Source organism: Rhincodon typus, chromosome 28, assembly GCF_021869965.1.
Source record: "Rhincodon typus isolate 14 chromosome 28, sRhiTyp1.1, whole genome shotgun sequence".
Taxonomy (NCBI): Eukaryota; Metazoa; Chordata; class Chondrichthyes; order Orectolobiformes; family Rhincodontidae; genus Rhincodon; species Rhincodon typus.
Window position 1 is genome coordinate 3,231,363 of NC_063359.1, and position 17,181 is coordinate 3,248,543.

Below are 17,181 nucleotides of genomic sequence, written 5' to 3' on the forward strand. Positions count from 1 at the left end.
ACACACACACCCTCACTCTCTCTTTCTCACACACACACACTCCCTCACTCTCTCTCTCACACACACACACACACACACTCCCTTACTCTCTCTCTCTCTCTCACACACACACACACTCCCTGTCTCTCTCTCCCCCCCCCCACACACATACACAGATACTAACACACTCGGATATTCATCCAACATAGATGCTCATTAATACACTCATACACACTCACATATTCATTAACACATACACAGATATACTTACTAACACACTCAAATATTCACTAACACACACAGAGATGCTCACAAACACACTCAAACACACTCACGCATTCACCAACACACACACAGGTATTCACTAACACACTCACTCATTCAATACAGATACTCAATAAAACACACAGATACGCTGATGATAATATAACTTGGCCATCATTTCCCCTATAACTTAGAGGGCGGCACAGTGGTTAGTACTGCGGCCTCACAGCATCAGGGACCCAGGTTCAATTCCACCCTCAAGCAGCGATCTGTGTGGAGTTTGCACATTCTCCCTGTGTCTGTGTGAGTTTGCTCTGGTTTCCTCCCACAGTCCAAAGATGTGCAGGCCAGGTGGATTGGCCATGCTAAATTGCCCGTAGTGCCTGGGGATGTGTAGATTAGGTGGATTACAGGGGGATGGATTTGGGTGGGATGCTCTGAGGGTCAATGTGGACCTGTTGGGCCAAAGGGCCTGTTTCCACACTGTAGGGATTCTACAAAACTTGGATGTTGACTTATTGTGATTCACGCATGAGGATACCAAATCCTGCTTTCTGTAGTCTTTCTCAATTTAAACAATATTCAATTCCGCTATGCTCTATTCTTGCAACCAAAGTGCATAACTTCACATTTTCCCAGGTTAGATTTCATCTGCCAATTTTTTACTGAGCTCACTTAACCTATCTATATCCCTTTGTAGACTCTTTCACTTGCCTTCCCACTTATTTTTGTGTCATCTGCAAACTTGGTGATAGTACTTTCATTTTCCTCCAAGTCATTAATATAGATTGGAAATAATTCTAGCCCCAGCACCAATCCCTGTGGCACTCAACTAGTTACAGGTTGCCATCCTGAAAATGTGCCCCCTTATCCCAACTCTCTGTCTTCTATTAGTTAGCCAATCCTCTATCCATGCTAAAATATTATCTCCAACACCACAGACTGTTATCTTATTAAGTAGCCTAGTGTGTGGTACCTTAGAACATAGAACATTACAGCACTGTACAGGCCCTTCGGCCCTCGATGTTGCACCGACCTGTGAAACCAATCTGAAGCCCATCTAACCTACACTATTCCATTATCATCCATATGTTTATCCAATGACCATTTAAATGTCCTTAAAGTTGGCAAGTCTACTACTGTTGCAAACACCTTATCAAACACCTTCTGAAATCCAGCTATATTACATTCACTGCTTTCCCTTTATCCCTTTGTTCCTTAACCATTATGATAAATTCGTAAGGTACAATTACCCTTTAATGAAGCCTCTGCTTTATCATGTTATGTACAGTAAGCATTGTTTTAATTGGCACCTTATCAACTGGGTTAAATGCCCCCAACCCCACACACATCAGGCCTTGTTATCACGTAGCCTGCCATTACACACTACCTGTTGTTAGTCAAAAAAAAGAACAAAAACAGAAGTTGCTGGAAAAGCTCATCAGGTCTGGCAGCATCTGTGAAAAGAAAATCAGAGTTAATGGGTCCGATGACTTCTGTTTTTGTACCTTATCGAGTGGCACTGATGATACACCAGTAAAAATTATATACCTCAAATATCGTGAACTACTGTGATGTGCGAGTTTTTATGCTGTATCACAGTAATGTGTATGCCTTCTGAATTACATTTTTATTACTTACTCTGTTTTTACATTGATTTTACAAAGTGTGTTGATGTTTTTACAAAGATTTTTTGAGAGATATTGATGTCTTGAAACTTCCCTTGGTCAGGGTTTACTGTCGTTATGTGTAACCCCTTGATTATCCAGAATATTTGATCAACCAGCACTCTCCTGGTCCACTAGGTGCAGGATAATAAAAATTAAAAACAGGAAGGAAACTGACATCCTTACCTGGTCTGGGCTACATGTGACTACAGACCCACAGCAGTGTGTGATTGACTCTTAACTGCCCTCTGGGCAATTAGGGATGGGCAATAAATGCTGCCTAGCCAGCGACACCCTCATCCTATAAATGAATAAAGAAAAAAAATTTGCTGCATTCCTAAATACTCGGCTATTACATCCTATAATATTGATTTTTAAAATTTTTGCAATGACACATATTCATGTTCCAAGTGTCCACACTATCGTCACAGTTTGACCAGCTTATAGGGCTGCTCTCTTCATTGCTGAGAGACAACTATTAGCTCAACCTGAAGGTCACCACACCTCAGACAAGGAGAGAGAGGTTGAGAAAGACAGTCCTTCACGGTAACCCCAGCTGGTACGGGAATTGAACGCACAATTTTGGGATCACTCTGCATCAGAAGCTAGCAGTCCAGCCAACTGATCTAACCGATCCCATTTGAGCAAACAGACATTATCACCGTGCCACCCTGGTATCAACACCATCACGGTGCCTCCCCGGTATCAACACCGTCACCGTGCCCCCCCGGGATTAGCACGGTCACCGTGGCCCCCCCCCCCACCGGCACCGCCCCCGTGCCCCCCCCCCCCGGGCATCGACACTGTCACCGTGCCCCTGGTGTTGACACCATCACCGTGTCCCTGGTGACAACACACTGACCCGCCCCCACCCCACCCAGGTGTTGACGCTATCTCCCTGCTCCTGGCAGCGACACAATCGCCTTGTCTCTCATGTCCACTATCAACATATCCTTGGAAGTCACACTGTCATTGTGGCCCAGTATCACTCAGGACCCATTGTTTCCCCCTGTCTGCAGGACTTTCAATGTGAGCTGCAATGTCCTCACTGTTGCATGAGTGAATTGAAAGTGTTAATGTTTCAGATTGGTGACCTTTCCTCAGAATAACAACATAAATGAGATTTCCCGGTTTTCAAGCACATTCACAGTCAATGAAAAGGAGCGGAGGTGGGAAGCTGAACATTTGCCATGTAACGGAGTCAGCAGGGACTAAATGACAAAATGATTAACTATACAACAAAAGAGGCGGTGGGTCTAGAGGACGTTGAGTGGTTACAGCAGAATGAAAGAGGAGCTGAAAGCACACACTACCCTACATGGACCATCATAAGCTTACCACCTCATAGCCTCCACTCTCAAACATGGGTTACATTTTAATCAGAGGTCCACCACTATCTGAGGAAGACGGGGAGAATTCTCCCCATTGCCCTGGCCAAAATCTAGACTTTAAACAACATCACTAAATCTGACCATCACCTTTTTATGGTTTGTGGGAGCTTGCTGTGCCATATTGACGACCACAAACGGTGACTGCAGAAAAAAATTACTCTTTGTGATGTTCAAGTGCATGAAGGGTGAAAATAATGCACAAATGCAAACATGTTTTTCGCTTATTGTTGGCCTATTTTGTGACTCTATGAACCTTCCACTTAGATTAACCACCACCCCCTCTCTGAGAAAACAAAGCCTTCAGTTTGTTTAGCTGTGTGACTGGATTGGTCTGTATGTCTCTCCCTCTCACCCAAACCCAACTTCCCATTGATAAAAAGGCCCCGAGAGAGGTGACCCTCTGGAATTCTCTTGCTATAGGATGCAGTTGATCTGAATGATTTGAAACAGTCCTCATGGTGAAGGAGCTGATAGGGAATGGGAAGAGTGGAACGGGAATAGGGTAATGAGTTGGCTGATCAGCTATGATTGTGTTGAACAGTGGAGCAGGCTTGAATGGCTGAATACCCTATTTCTATTCCTATTCCTATTTTCCTCCGTTTCTATGAGAGTGTGAGCTAAACTGCTGGCTCCTCATCCAGATGGCTGTGGAAATAAGGTCTGGCTAGCACTGAAGGGTTAACAGTGGTGCTGGAGCCTGCTCTGTCACACTGCGTACTGTCAGTCAGCTAAGGCGATCCAGGCAAGATTCTACTGATCTCCATGAGCTCCGGCCAACAAGCTGTAAATCCGTCTGCATTTTCCCATCACTCCCGTGGAGATTTACAGCAGGAATGTTCTCCGGGTTAATGCAAGAGCACACGATTGGAATCTCTTAAAGGGGTACTCCCACTGCTAATGTCCGAACTCGAAAAAGTTTCTAGGATTTATTCTTCATTGCACTTTTGTTAAAAACGCGTTCCTATCACAAGATCAGTGATCATCGGGTATCATTTACCTGGTCAATCACGAGCAGACCCCTCGGGTTCTCTCTACCTTTCCCTGCTCTCTTAAGCCCATGTTGAGAGTTAGCCTTGGCCCTTTTGTGAGCTTTTTCTGCTTTTTGGATTCTGTGACCTCAGGCAGAGAGGACAGAGCCAAGTGGAGACAGAATCAAAAATTGCACGGCGTCTGATCGGGTAAATACGGAGAAACGGTCTCCACTGCCACAAGGGTGGGTAAACAAAATTCGCAGATTGAAAGAAATTGGCCAAAAGAAATCGGGTGCGATGAGGAGGAATTGCACAACGTGCCCTGGTGATCTGGAACATGCAGCAGAAACGATAGCAGAAGCAGTTTCAATCATAGCTTTCGGTAAAGAATTGGCTCGTTACATTAAAGAGGAGACGGTTGGAGTGGCCCGTGAGGATAGAGCAGAAATGTAACAATTATTGGTTCGCACTGCCAAAGAGCCAGGCCAATAATAATGGGCCAAATGGCCTCTGTGTGTGCAATGGGTTTCTGGGAGTCTCTTTGGTTATTGGGTACAGCTTGACCCACCAGAGGGCACCCCTTCACTAAACAGACCCTCCCTCATCAAAATCGAGACCCTCATAATAAACCCCTCCTCCAAACCACTGCCCTCTCTTGCAGACCCCCCGGTCAGAACACCATGCATTCCAATCCTACCACCATCACCCCAATGCTCAGCCCATCTCAGATCATACCCCAAACCAGCACTCCTCAGACCACAGTGCCCTCACCAGCACCCCTCAGACTCCCTCCTCAGTTATTCACTGCTCAGAAACCTGCCTGATTACTGAATGGGGACTGGGGGCAGGCGGGACTGGGAGGGGGTGCAGAGAGAGAAGGGGGACAGTGCAAAACGGGGGAGGAGGAGCTGGGAAGTGCAGAAAAGCAGCACAAATAAGGGTGAGGGGTCAAGGTCAAAATGAAAGGGGAGGGAGAAAATGGGGGGAGGTGGAAATGATGGGGGAGGACAGAATGATGGAGTGTGAGGGAGCTTTAGAGAATGAGGGGAAATGGGATGGTGAGGAAGGGATGGAGAGGAATGGAGGGGATGATCTAGCCCGGTGTGGGTATATCCGGGGGCGGGTCCTGGACCATGGGGGCGGGTCCCGGGCCATGGGGGTGGGTCCTTGACCATGGGGGCGGGCCCTAACCATGTGGGCGAGCCCTGGACCACAGGGGCGTGTCTTGGGCCATGGAGGCGGGTCCTGGAGACCACAGGGGCGTGTCCTCCACCATGGGGGCCGGCTAAGGGAGGGTCATGGGACATAGGGGCGGATCCTGGACCGAGGGGGCGGGTTCATGGACCGTGGGGGCGGGTCCGGGAGCGGGCCCTCGGGTTTTGGGGCGGGGGGAGGAGAGCAGTTTCTGGACCACGGGGCGGGTCTGGGGGCGGGTCCTGCGTTGTGGGGGCGGGTCCTGCGTTGTGGGGGCGGGTTCGGGGGGGGCGGGCTTCAGCCGGTGACGGGGGGAGGTCGGGGTCTCGCGCTCAGTGTGTTTCCGGAGCGGGAACGGGAGCGGGCGGCGGAGAGTGAGAGAGGTACCGCGGGCCCAGCGCTGGGGGAACGGGGAACATTCCGGACCTGGTCACTGCCTGGCGCTTCCCTTCCGTTTGTTAGACTCACAGACTCCGGCCAGAGGCTGTACATTGACCAGGAGGGGCCGCCCCACAGCCCGGGGCAGGGGGAGAGACTGGGGCTAGAGGCCGCGGGTTTGGGGAACAGGCCGGTCAGGGACTGGGCCCGGGGACAGTGGTCACGGTCAGCACTAACATTCAGGGTCACCATTCCATCCCGCAGTCTGAGTGCTATGTATTTATACAGCTTGTGATTAGGAGTCAGTGCTGGAGATTCAAGACACGGGCAATACCAACGGTTACTGTCTGTGATTCATCAAACGGGCAGTGCCAGAGCTTCAGCCAATGTGGAAGTTTGACCCTAGGGTCAGTGGCAAAGGATCTGGCCAAGGTCAGCGTCTGGGGTCACGGCCACTGTTGCCAGGGTGATGGCCGGGGTCACGGCCAGCATTCGGGGCAATGTTCGAGGTCATGGTCGGTGTCACTGGGGTCATGGCTGGAGTCATGGTCAATGTCGCCGGGGTGATAACAGTGGTCACGGTCAGTGTCCGGGGCGACGATTGGTGTCAACGGGATGATGGCCGGGGTCACGCTCGGTGTCGCCAGGGTGATGGCCGGTCTCACGGTCATTGTTGCCGGGGTCACGGTCAGTGTCGCCGGGATAACGGCCGGGTTCATAGTCAATGTTGGAGGTGTCTGCCAGTGTCATGGTCAGTGTTGCCGGGGTGACGGTGGGGTCACAGTCAATGTCCGGGGCGATGGCTGGTGTTGCCAGAGTCACTATTTGGGTTTCAGTCACGGTCACGCTGCAGCTAGGTCCCAGAGGTCTTGACGAGGTTCAGTGCTGGTGTTTCATCTGGGCTCCATTGTCAGAATTTCAGACAGGATCATTGCCAGATACCAGTGTCAGCACTGGATGTTTCAGTCATGGCTAGCGTTGAAGTTTCCAGCCAGAGTCATTACATTTGATTTCCCAACTGCCAATGTTGGACATTCAGGAAAGGGTCCCTGATGGGGATAGAGCCCTGGTGGGAATAGTGCTGGAACATGAGCCCCACTATTACTATGAATTGTCACAATGTGATATCTGATCAGTTTAATCCTTAGGATGGATAATACCTGATTGTGATCACCAATAAGATAAAAGAAAGTCTCACCGGGTTTCATTAAGGAATAAGCAAACAAAAACATTTATTAGGACAAACATTGTTTAACATGGAGAACTAGATTATTAATTGTTAATATGCAACCTTAAACTTTACCTACTTTAATCCAAACGCATGCAATCATTTAAAAATAGGATAGACAGGACAGATAGGACAACAAGTTTTTTGGGAATATAATGGGTGGAAAATGTAGGCAAAAATGAACACATTGTGTTGATCAGAGTCCGCACCACAAGGGCTGAATTAGCGCGCCTTTTCTCACTGTTTCTGTTTGTGTTTTGGTGATGATGTCATACTGTTGTCGATTCTAGCGATCCTGTGTTTGATCACTGGTCAGTTGGAGTTTGGTCTTGTCTTGAATGAGAAGTTTTCTTTGATTTTTCAAAGTTTTTGAATGTTGTTCCTATTCCAATTAAAAAGGTGGAGAAAAGTCTGTGATCTGACTGACCCTCGGGTCTGCGATAAATCTTGTTGCTAAGCAGTTAGTGTTTTTATTTCAAAGATACCTGGTGGCAGTGTGTCCCACAAAACAGTTGAAATCCAGTTCCAGCAAACTATCACAACACTGCTCCACTTTCCTTCAAGTTATAAGAAAAACACAACTGATTCATTCTTTGTAACAAACTCTAACTTCTCCCCAGTTTAGCTTTCCAAATAAAATGTCCATAATTCTTACAAAATGAAATTGCTGGTGGTGGTGCTCCCAGGTATCTGCTACCCTTGTCCTTCTATATGGTACCGGTCATGAGTTTGGAAGGTGCTGTTGAAGAATTCTTTGTGAATTAGTGTGTTGCATCTTGTAGATAGTGCATACTGCTGCTACTGAGCTTCACTGGTGGACGGAGGGAGTGGATGCTTGTGAATGTCGTGTCAAACAAGTGTGTTGCTTTGTCCTGGAAGATGTCAAGCTTCATGAGTGTTGTTGGGGCTGCATCCATCCAGGCAAGTGGGGAGTATTCCATCACACTCCTGACTTGAGCCTTGCAGCATCCTGTTCTATCATGTGGTTGTGTGGTGTCCTGTATTTTGCAATGCAGTTGTGTGAGATTCAGTGCACGTTTGTGGGGCTGTGTCAGTTACAAGGTGCCTTGTGGGACCAGGATGCAACAATGAGGCTATGTGGGGAACACTGTGCACTAATTTGGTTGTGTGGATTCGATGGTGTAATAATGAAGCAGTGTGGGGTAGGGTTCTGCATCAGAGCAGTGTGGGGTACAGGGTGTCTTAATGGGCTGTGTAGGGAACAGTGCTCTGTAATAGGGTCTTGTGGCATCGTATTGGGCAAGTGAGTGATCTAGATTGCAGTAATGATGCCGTCTGATGCAGAGTGCAGTAATTGGAGCACAGGGGATGGCGATTGTGCTCTCGAGGTTCCAGGTACGGTAAGGCAGTGTGTAGGGTATAGCAATTGGACCATGTGGGGTACAAAATTCCAAAGACATTCACCCTCCGAGAAATGTTTTTGTAACAACTTTATCTTAAGTAGGCAGACTCTTTTTAAACTGTAACCCCTAGTTCTTGATTCTCCCACAACAGGTAACAGCCCTTTTACATTCATAATAAAAACTGAAAGAACTGCAGATGCTGTAAATCAGGAACAAAAACAAAGTTGCTGGAAAAGCTCAGCACGTCTGGCAGCATCTGTGAAGGAAAAAGTTCTGAGGAAGGGTCACCGGACTCGAAACATTAACTCTGTTTTTTCCCCTCACAGATGCTGCCAGACCTGCTGAGCTTTTCCAGCAACTTTGTTTGTTTTTGTAGCCCTTTTACATTCACCTGGTCAAATCCCTTCAGGATCTTATTTATTTCAATTTAATCACCTCTGACTCTTCCAAACTCCAGAGGACACAGTCCTAACCTGTTGAGCCTTTCTTCACAAGGCAATCCGATCATTTCAGGTATTAGTCTCGTAAACCTTCTCTGAACTGCTTCTAATACATTAGCCTCTTAACAGAATGTCTGACACTGTTGTTCTTTTCTTTCAGTCAGGGCTCCCTGATTCGGGCTGTTAATCTGGTCCAGTCAAGCAACTCATATTCTATGCCTGACCTTGTTACAATCACTACAGTCAGCTTTTTCAAATCTGGGGCGAGACTTTGATGAGGGAGAGGGGAAACAATTGTTTTCAATAATTCTCTCTAGGTGTCCCGCGTAAACTGGCAGGGCTGGGGAGAAAAGGAGTAAAGGTCTGAAGACTTGCCCTCTCTTTATCCACTGCCCAAGTAGGGATCAGTCCTGAAAGTCTGACTGCCTCAGCTCTGGAAGGTTTGTCTCACATTTCACCATCAGCCCTAGTAATATTTGAACCCATGTCCTCAGAACAATGTATTCTGAAGGAGACTCATATCAGACTCAAAATGTTAACTCTTTCCACAAATGCTGCCAGGCCAGCTGGGTTTCTCCAGCAATCTCTGTATTTGTTTTAGATATCCCGCATCCACAATGTTTTGCTTATGTCCCCAGAATATTACCTTGGACTCCTGGATAACTAGTCTGGAGACATTACCACTACACTACCACATTCACACATTTGCTGGTGATATTGTTGCGAGTGGCACATGAAGCTGTATTTTGTTGAGAGGGCACAAGGCACTTCACCGATGCTGTGAGGGGCATAAGGTACAGTAACTGGGCTGTCTTTGGTTTTGGACCCTGGAGTAGGATTGTGTGAAGTACAGAGTGCAGTAATAGGGCTGAACATATTACAGGGCACAGTTGTGAGGACCTGTGGGATACAGAGTACTTTGATGCGACCTTCGATAGCTTAGCATGGTTAACAGCATGTGTAGGCTATAGAGTGCAGTAATGATGCTGTTTTTACAGGGTGCTGTGGCGGGGCGCAGTGACGGGGCCGCGTGGGGTGCGAGGCACAGTGACGGGGGCCGTGCGGAGCGCGGGGTGCAGTGACGGGGCCATAAGGGTGAACAGGGTACTCTTTCCCCCCTCACCTTAAACCTATGCCCTCTAGTTTTGCACTCCCCCTACCCTGGGAAAAAGACCTTGGCTAATTTTCCTTATCCATACACCTCATTATTTTCTAAACCTCTATAAGACACCCCCTCAGTCTGTATGATTTCTTCATAGAGTTAGACAGCCTTTGGAGCATCTCTGTGTTCTCCGAATGGGTGCTCTCACCAACCTCTCCAGTGACCCAGCTCACAGGGCTAATTGGAGGTCTCAGCGTGTCCTGTGAGCCATGCCTGTTCTTGACAATTCCTCCTGACTGAATAAGAATCACCATTGCTTCTTGGATGATTCAGTCTGCAATTGCAGTAAGTTTTTTGCACCTATACCATGGTTATAGGAATGGATTTGTCACCCTCTCTTCAACCTCAGTAGTCTCCTATCTTCCTCATTTTCCCCTTTTATCGCTTTAATTCTGACTTTGAGATGATCCTTGGTGTGCAACCCCATTCTAAATTGCTTCCGTGATCCTTGGTTTCCCATACTGGAACATTATGGTGCCAGTGCTCTTTGGCAACAATGCTTGATCTGAGCTGTAAGTACTTTGCTTACTTCTCACCTTTCCAACCTGTAAGCTGCACCATTTTTTTTATTAAAGTTTCCCCTTGCTCGTTGGGGATTTGAAATTTATTTACTGAGCCTCTGATGTCCGTTCACCCTCTGGATGAAATTCAACCTGCAGATCATCAGAACTCAGTCCAATCTGTCACATTCTCAGTGTTCCAACACCATGGAGATCCGCGCTGCTTTAAGTCTCTTACCAGGACTGAAATGCTTTTTGCAACCAACTGTCTGCCTTCTCGCATCTTGCCTCAAAATTCTGTTTAAAGTTCACCTTCTGCTGCTGACTGCCTGTCTGCCTTTGTAAAGTTGTGCCTGACGAGTCCACATCTGCATGACTGCCAGCATTTTGTTGCTACAGCAAAATGGAGCCTGTGCCACTTACCACTGTGTTGTGAGATGGATCCTCACCACATGCGGGTAAGATCCCTCTGGTAGATTTAGTGCCTCCATCCTCTCTCGGGGTTGGGATCTACAGGGTCTGCAATGTCTGGTGGGGTCAAGGAAAGCAACCTGATAGTCTAATGAGAGGATGCTGTCATTGAACGAGATGCAGTTTGGTTAGATACCCACTGATGTAAAACTCTGGTCATTTTCTCTATAGTATAATCAAATATCTTCGGATTTTTTTGCAGTTTAGTGTCTGATAGCAACTAGGTACAAGTTACATTAGTGTAATAGACATTATCACTGAGACAAAAGGAGGCCTTGGTGTTCTGTCTTATCCCTTTGAGATTCATTGCTGTTCTCTTGACCCAGTCGTTGTGACGTTATCATACTCAGCAGTACTTAATCCATTCCTCAGCATTAACCTTTTACACCCTTGTACAACAGTTTTCCCGGGAGTTAAGGTGGGAAAGGTGAAATCACAGGATTATTTCAGCCCAGAAGGAGGCTGTTCAGCCCATAGTGTCTGCACCAGCCCTCTGAATGAGCAACCCACTTGCTGCCTGTGTCCTGCTTTCTCCCACCACCCTGCACTTTGCTTCTTTTCCAATAGCAGTTTGACCCCTTTTATCCACAAGAGAAGGGATGAAGTGACAAGACGCTGGAAATGAAAAGGAGTTTGTGGTGGAGAGTCAGCACAGGCAAGTGGAAATGGTGAGCGAGATTTGGTGGGGGTTACTGACTGACCTTGTGTTTACAGAGATTAGCATGTAGGAGACCAGCCAGGAATGTATTAGAATAGTCAAGCCTAAAGGTGGCAAAGCGCATGGATGCAATAGAGTTCAAGGTTGAGCTGCAGCTTCACTGCCATTCTTCATAACCGGTGGTCCAATTCTCTCTGCTCTCTAACAATTTGCCGTCAATATCCTTTTTGGCACCACATTGATTTGATTCTTGAAAGCTTCTAAATGATGCTGAAGCTGAGCAAGATTCATTTTGTGTTTTCACATAGTGTGGCTACTGACCATTACTGGCATTCTCTCCAGGGTCCAGAGTGGGCACTGACCATTGCTGGTGAGGCACCCAATAACTGTACTGAATACTGTTTTGGCTGAGTATTACTAACATTGTATCTGAGTTGCAGTGATGTCTGTTGAGAGAGTTGTGTAGGTGTGAGGCTAGGGGTATGAATGTTTGAATCATATTCTTGCTGTTTGGGGATCAGGGATGGGATGTGTGAGTGACACCGTATTCGTTTGTGTCGCCCAGCTATCCAAAGCGATGCTGCTTGTTTTAATGGCTGCTCTGGCTTTAGAGGCCAGGGAAAGGTACTTGGCTCATTGCCTTGTTTACCTGGCAGAAAGGCCTTGTTTACTGAGTCAGGCTCACAGCACATGTTAAGTGTATATGTGTTTCAAATAGCTATGGTGTTGGTTTCAAAGGCTGGAGCTGTTAGTGCGACATTGAGGAGAGATGGGGAGAGTGTCTCCTGTTAACTGAATGTTGTTACATTCCCCATCGCATCCTTCATCTAGAACAGTCCATTCCTCAGTCTCTGCTTTCCCATTTCTACCTTCCTAGGGGAGGGGGAGTCACAAAGATGGAGATAGATGTGGCCATCACTGATAGAAAATGGCCAGGGTTTTACATGTAGTTCAAGAGTGCAAGGTATCTAAGAAGCCATGCAATTGCGATGAGACTGACCTTGCTACAACCTGGATAGAGAACCCTGACCCAGCTCAAGAACCCCTAGATAGGTAAAGCCCAACATAGTCATAATCAGCCCATTGAAGCCAAATCACCCAACCTTGGCCAGACTGGCCGAAGAAGGCAACTTGTAGCTAAATAGCTCGGACAGTGACACCAAACCTAGTCATCACAAGACAGTAAAGTTGAAGTCCAGAATCCTGACACCGAATTCCAGCCACAGCAGCATAGTGAGGCTGAATCTAGCATTGCGAGGCTGAATCTAGCATTGCCGCTGAATTCCAGCCCAAATGCCCCGGGGATGATTTTGACCTCAATGTTAGAATTGATTCCCCACAATCTCAGCTGCCAAACCTTCCTTCTCACTCAGTTAATAATTTGAGACGGTCAATATTGAGGCATGAGCTGATGGAGGCACTGTATCCCTGTCAAGCAGTATCTGCTCAGCAATAGCCTGCTTACTGATGCCCAGTTTGGGTTCCGCCAGGGCCACTTAGGCCCTGACCTCATTACAGCCTTGGTTCAAACATGGACAGGAGAGCTGATTTGAGGTGAGAGTGATAGCCTTTGACCTCGAGGCTGCATTTGACCGAGTGTAGCATCAAGAATCCCTGGAAAAATTGGAATCAATGGATATCGGGACAAACTTTCTCCTGGTTGAATCACACCTGACACGTAGGAAGATGGTTGTGCTTGTTAAGGTCAGTCACCTTAGCTCCCGGATATCTCTGCTGGAGTTCCTCAGGGTAATATCCTCGGCCCAACCATCTTCGCTACTTCATCAATGACCTTCTCTCCAACATAAGGTCAAAAATGAGGATGTTCACTGATTGCACAATGTTCAGCACCATTCGTGATTCTTCAGATACTGAAGCAGCCCATGTCCAAATGCAGCAAGACTTGGACAGTATCTGTGCTTATGTTAACAAGTGGCAAATAACATTCACCCCGCACAGTTGCCAGGCAATGACAGTCCCTGATAAGAGACTAGCTACCCATGGTCCCCTGACTCGGTATCAACATCCTTGGGGTTACCATTGACCAGAAACTCAACTGGACTCATCACACAAACACAGTGGCTACAAGAGCAGGTCAGAGGCTAGGAATACTGTGGCGAGTAACTCACCTCCTGAGTCCCCAAAGCCTGTCCACCATCTACAAGGCACAAGTCAGGAATGTGATGGAATACTCCCCACTTGCCTGGATGGGTGCAGCCCCAACAGCACTCAAGAACCTTGACATCATCCAGGACAAAGCAGCCCGCTTGATTGGCACTACACCGACAAACATCCACTCCCTCCACCAACGCTCAGTAGCCGCAGTGTGTACTATCTACAAGATGCGCTGCAGAAATTCATCAAAAATCCGTTGACAGCACCTTCCAAACCCACAACTATTTCTATCTAGAAGGACAGGGGTGGCAGGTACATGAGAACACCACCACCTTCCAAGTTCCCCACTAAGCCACTCACCATCCTGAGTTCCTGCTGTCACTGGGTCAAAATCCTGGAATTCACTCCCTAAGGGCATTGCAGGTTAACCTACAGCATGTGGACTGCAGCGGCTCAAGAAGGCAGCTCACCCCCATCTTAAAAGCAACTGGGGACTGACAAATGCTGAGCAGCCAGTGATGCCCACATACCATGAGTGAATAAAAAGAAACCTCAGTAAAATGTGAATGTGCTGCAGTTTGCAGTAAATGCTGACCAACTGCAAGCCATTCTCAGTTGTGCTTCTGAGGCAGGGAGAATGAGGGCTTCAGTTAGCCAATGTGCAAACACAAGATGTGAGTATTAAGTTTCTCAAAGAGGAGGGCAAGGTCTTGGATAGGAGCCCAATGGCCCAGATTGGCCCAGGGGAGACACTTGGACGCTGAAGAGACAACAGAATGTGAATTAAATGGCTGATCGATGAATGATCCTAATCAGCAGCATTGCATTTGAAAAGTTTGGCTGCTCTCAGCTGGAGGCAGAGGTCTGCCAGGCAGGCGATACTTGTGGAGTCTGGAGAACACTCCTCCCTGCAGATCTCAGAGAGCAGAGTTGTCTGAGTGTGGACTTTTTAAACTGGCTCTGAGTATGACCATTTCTAAAGAGTGCAGCACCTTTTTCCAGAAAGGAGACCTGTAAGAGGTAATTTAGCTTATGGAAGAATTTGATTAGTGAATGTAAAGATGATATTTCCATTTGTAGGGGAGCACAGAACTAGGAGTTGTAAACAAAAGATAGTCACTTCCTTACCCAAAGAATAGTCAGATGTATGTGAAAGTCTGGAGTACGTGAGATGAGTACCATGATGCATTTAATGGGAAACTGAGAGGATGCATGAGGTAAAAAGAATTGATGAGTATGCTGTTCAAGTGAGTTGAAGTGGGAGGAGCAGCGTAGACCAGCAGGGCTGAATGGTTACTGTACTGAAAGTACTGTGTAATTTAATTGCTGACCCTTCCTTGCTTGCTGCTTTTCACTACAGACAGCATGGCCAACTGCAGTGTCTCTCTGTTGTCCCATGTCTAGCCACTCACTCCACTTGATGTGTTTGCCCCTCCACTTAGCTCGCCATTTTTCTTTCTTTGCACTTTGACCTACAGTTGTTTAACCTGATACACACTCTCTGTCTCATAGCCCTGCCATGTCTCAGCAACTACCCCAATCCACCACATGCACAATATTCCACTTCCCCTGTCCCATGTAACTCTGGTAGGGAAAAGTGAGCCTCTGGTTTCAAGGCATATTAGAGGTAAAGGACCTTTTGAATGTTCCTGGTTCAGAGAAAGCCTCTCTGCCCTTGAGCTTGTTTGTTTTCTGCCTCCAAAGAGGGGCAGTGCCTGGCACAAATAGTCTTGTTTTACACATGTGGTAGTGGTTGTCTTGGCAGCCATTTTGACCTGATGATTCTTGTTAAGATGGTTAGTGATGTGGTGGGGTGAGTCACATATCCCAAGGCGATGGGATGGGGAAAGGGAGGAGTGATGTTCCTTAAAGAATCAAAGCTGTTTCAAGAGGAGGCAGATCAATTATTGAAATAGTGAGGTGTTGAGAGCTATGGGGAGCTGGCACAAGAGAACAGTTAAGGCCTGGGTTAGGTCAGTCATGATCTTGTGGAATGGCTAGACAGGCTTGAGGGGGCTGAATGGCCTGAGACCTGTTCCTATTTCTTATATTTTTGTGTGAACAGAATCGTCGCAAAAGTATAGCCAGACCATTAAGGTGGGAATCTGGAAGTGCACATGTAAATGTGGAACTCCTCTTCAAAGAGCTGTATATGTTAAGGACTTATTGTCATTTTTAAGGCTGAGATTTTTATGGCTGAGGATTTTGAGACTTTTGAAATAAAGGTGGGAAATTCAGTTGTGGTTCAGCTCTGATCTGAATGGTGGAATATGGCCAAGGGGCTAAATGGCCTCGTCCTGTGTGTAATGTTGCTAGGAACCATGGCTATTAGTTCTCTGTCATTCTGAAGGCCTCACGCTGGCACTGAGTTGAAGGCTTTCTAGCCCCCCTGCCTTCCTGTTGAACAAAGTAAAAGTTCAGCTGATCGAGTTCCCAGTCTGTAAGTTTGCACAGATTCTGCTTGGAGACTGTCGGCAGGGTGGGGGGGTGGGGGGATGGGAGACTGTCAGTGGAATTTGTGATGAACTTGCAGCAGAGGGAACCAATTCCATGACCTTAACCATCTGTTCCACCTTCTGGGCCCTGTTTTGTTGGCTTCTCTGAGTGAATCCTGCCGGAGTTCCCCAGGCAGCTCAGTCTGATTCTGTTCAGGGCTTCAGCTGCAGTCAATTAGCTTGCGTTTTTCCCTCCCTCTGTCAACCCACTCACTGCAACCAGAGCTGTTAACACTTTCGGACCCGAGTGACTGCAGCCCAGCTTGTTACATAACTGGCCTCTCTTTGTGTTATATCATTCAACATTCAGAGCTCAACAGCATGGAGGTAGCCACTTCCTTTTGACACTGAGGTTTCAGGAGTTTTACCACTCTTTGTCAGGTCTCGTTCTAATCAGTACTCATTTTAGGCTCTTTGGACACACATTAGTCTCATTCCTAATGCTGTGGCTGCACAAAACAAGTGCTTATGGCAGTGACTAGTACAGTAGAATATGCCAAGATTTAGTTAAAGGACAAAACCAGTAGAAATACTGTAAATGGGTCATTTTTGACAGGCTTTAGCTATAGGACTGCTATAAGAATCGGTGTTGGGGTTTCAGCTATTTGCAACCTACACCAAAAAATTAGATGTAAAGTCTGACTGTAATGCATCCATTTATCAGAATCTGCAAATGACACAATTAGGTTGTCAAGTAAGCTCTGAGGAGGACACAGAGTCTGCAAGAGAAGGTAAATGTGGAGAATTGAGGTGGTGAGTAAAGTTATTAAAGCAGAATATTTTTGAAATGTTAGGAAATTATGAAATGTTGTTGGAATTACAGTGTCTGTCTGTCTCTGTCTCTCTGTGTCACTGTCTCTGTGTCACTGTCTCTGTGTCACTGTCTCTGTGTCACTGTCTCTGT

The 17,181-nt window shown here is 47.0% G+C and overlaps 1 long non-coding RNA gene across 1 annotated transcript in view; it reads left to right on the forward strand.

The window, feature by feature from the left end:
* The first annotated feature begins 5,774 nt into the window (after positions 1–5,774).
* The window catches only part of LOC109925239, a 24,627-nt gene continuing 13,220 nt past the window's right edge, over positions 5,775–17,181 (forward strand). Inside the window, exon 1 of the long non-coding RNA XR_002260026.2 lies at positions 5,775–5,849. This is a non-coding gene — a long non-coding RNA (uncharacterized LOC109925239). The remainder of the gene's footprint in view (positions 5,850–17,181) is intronic.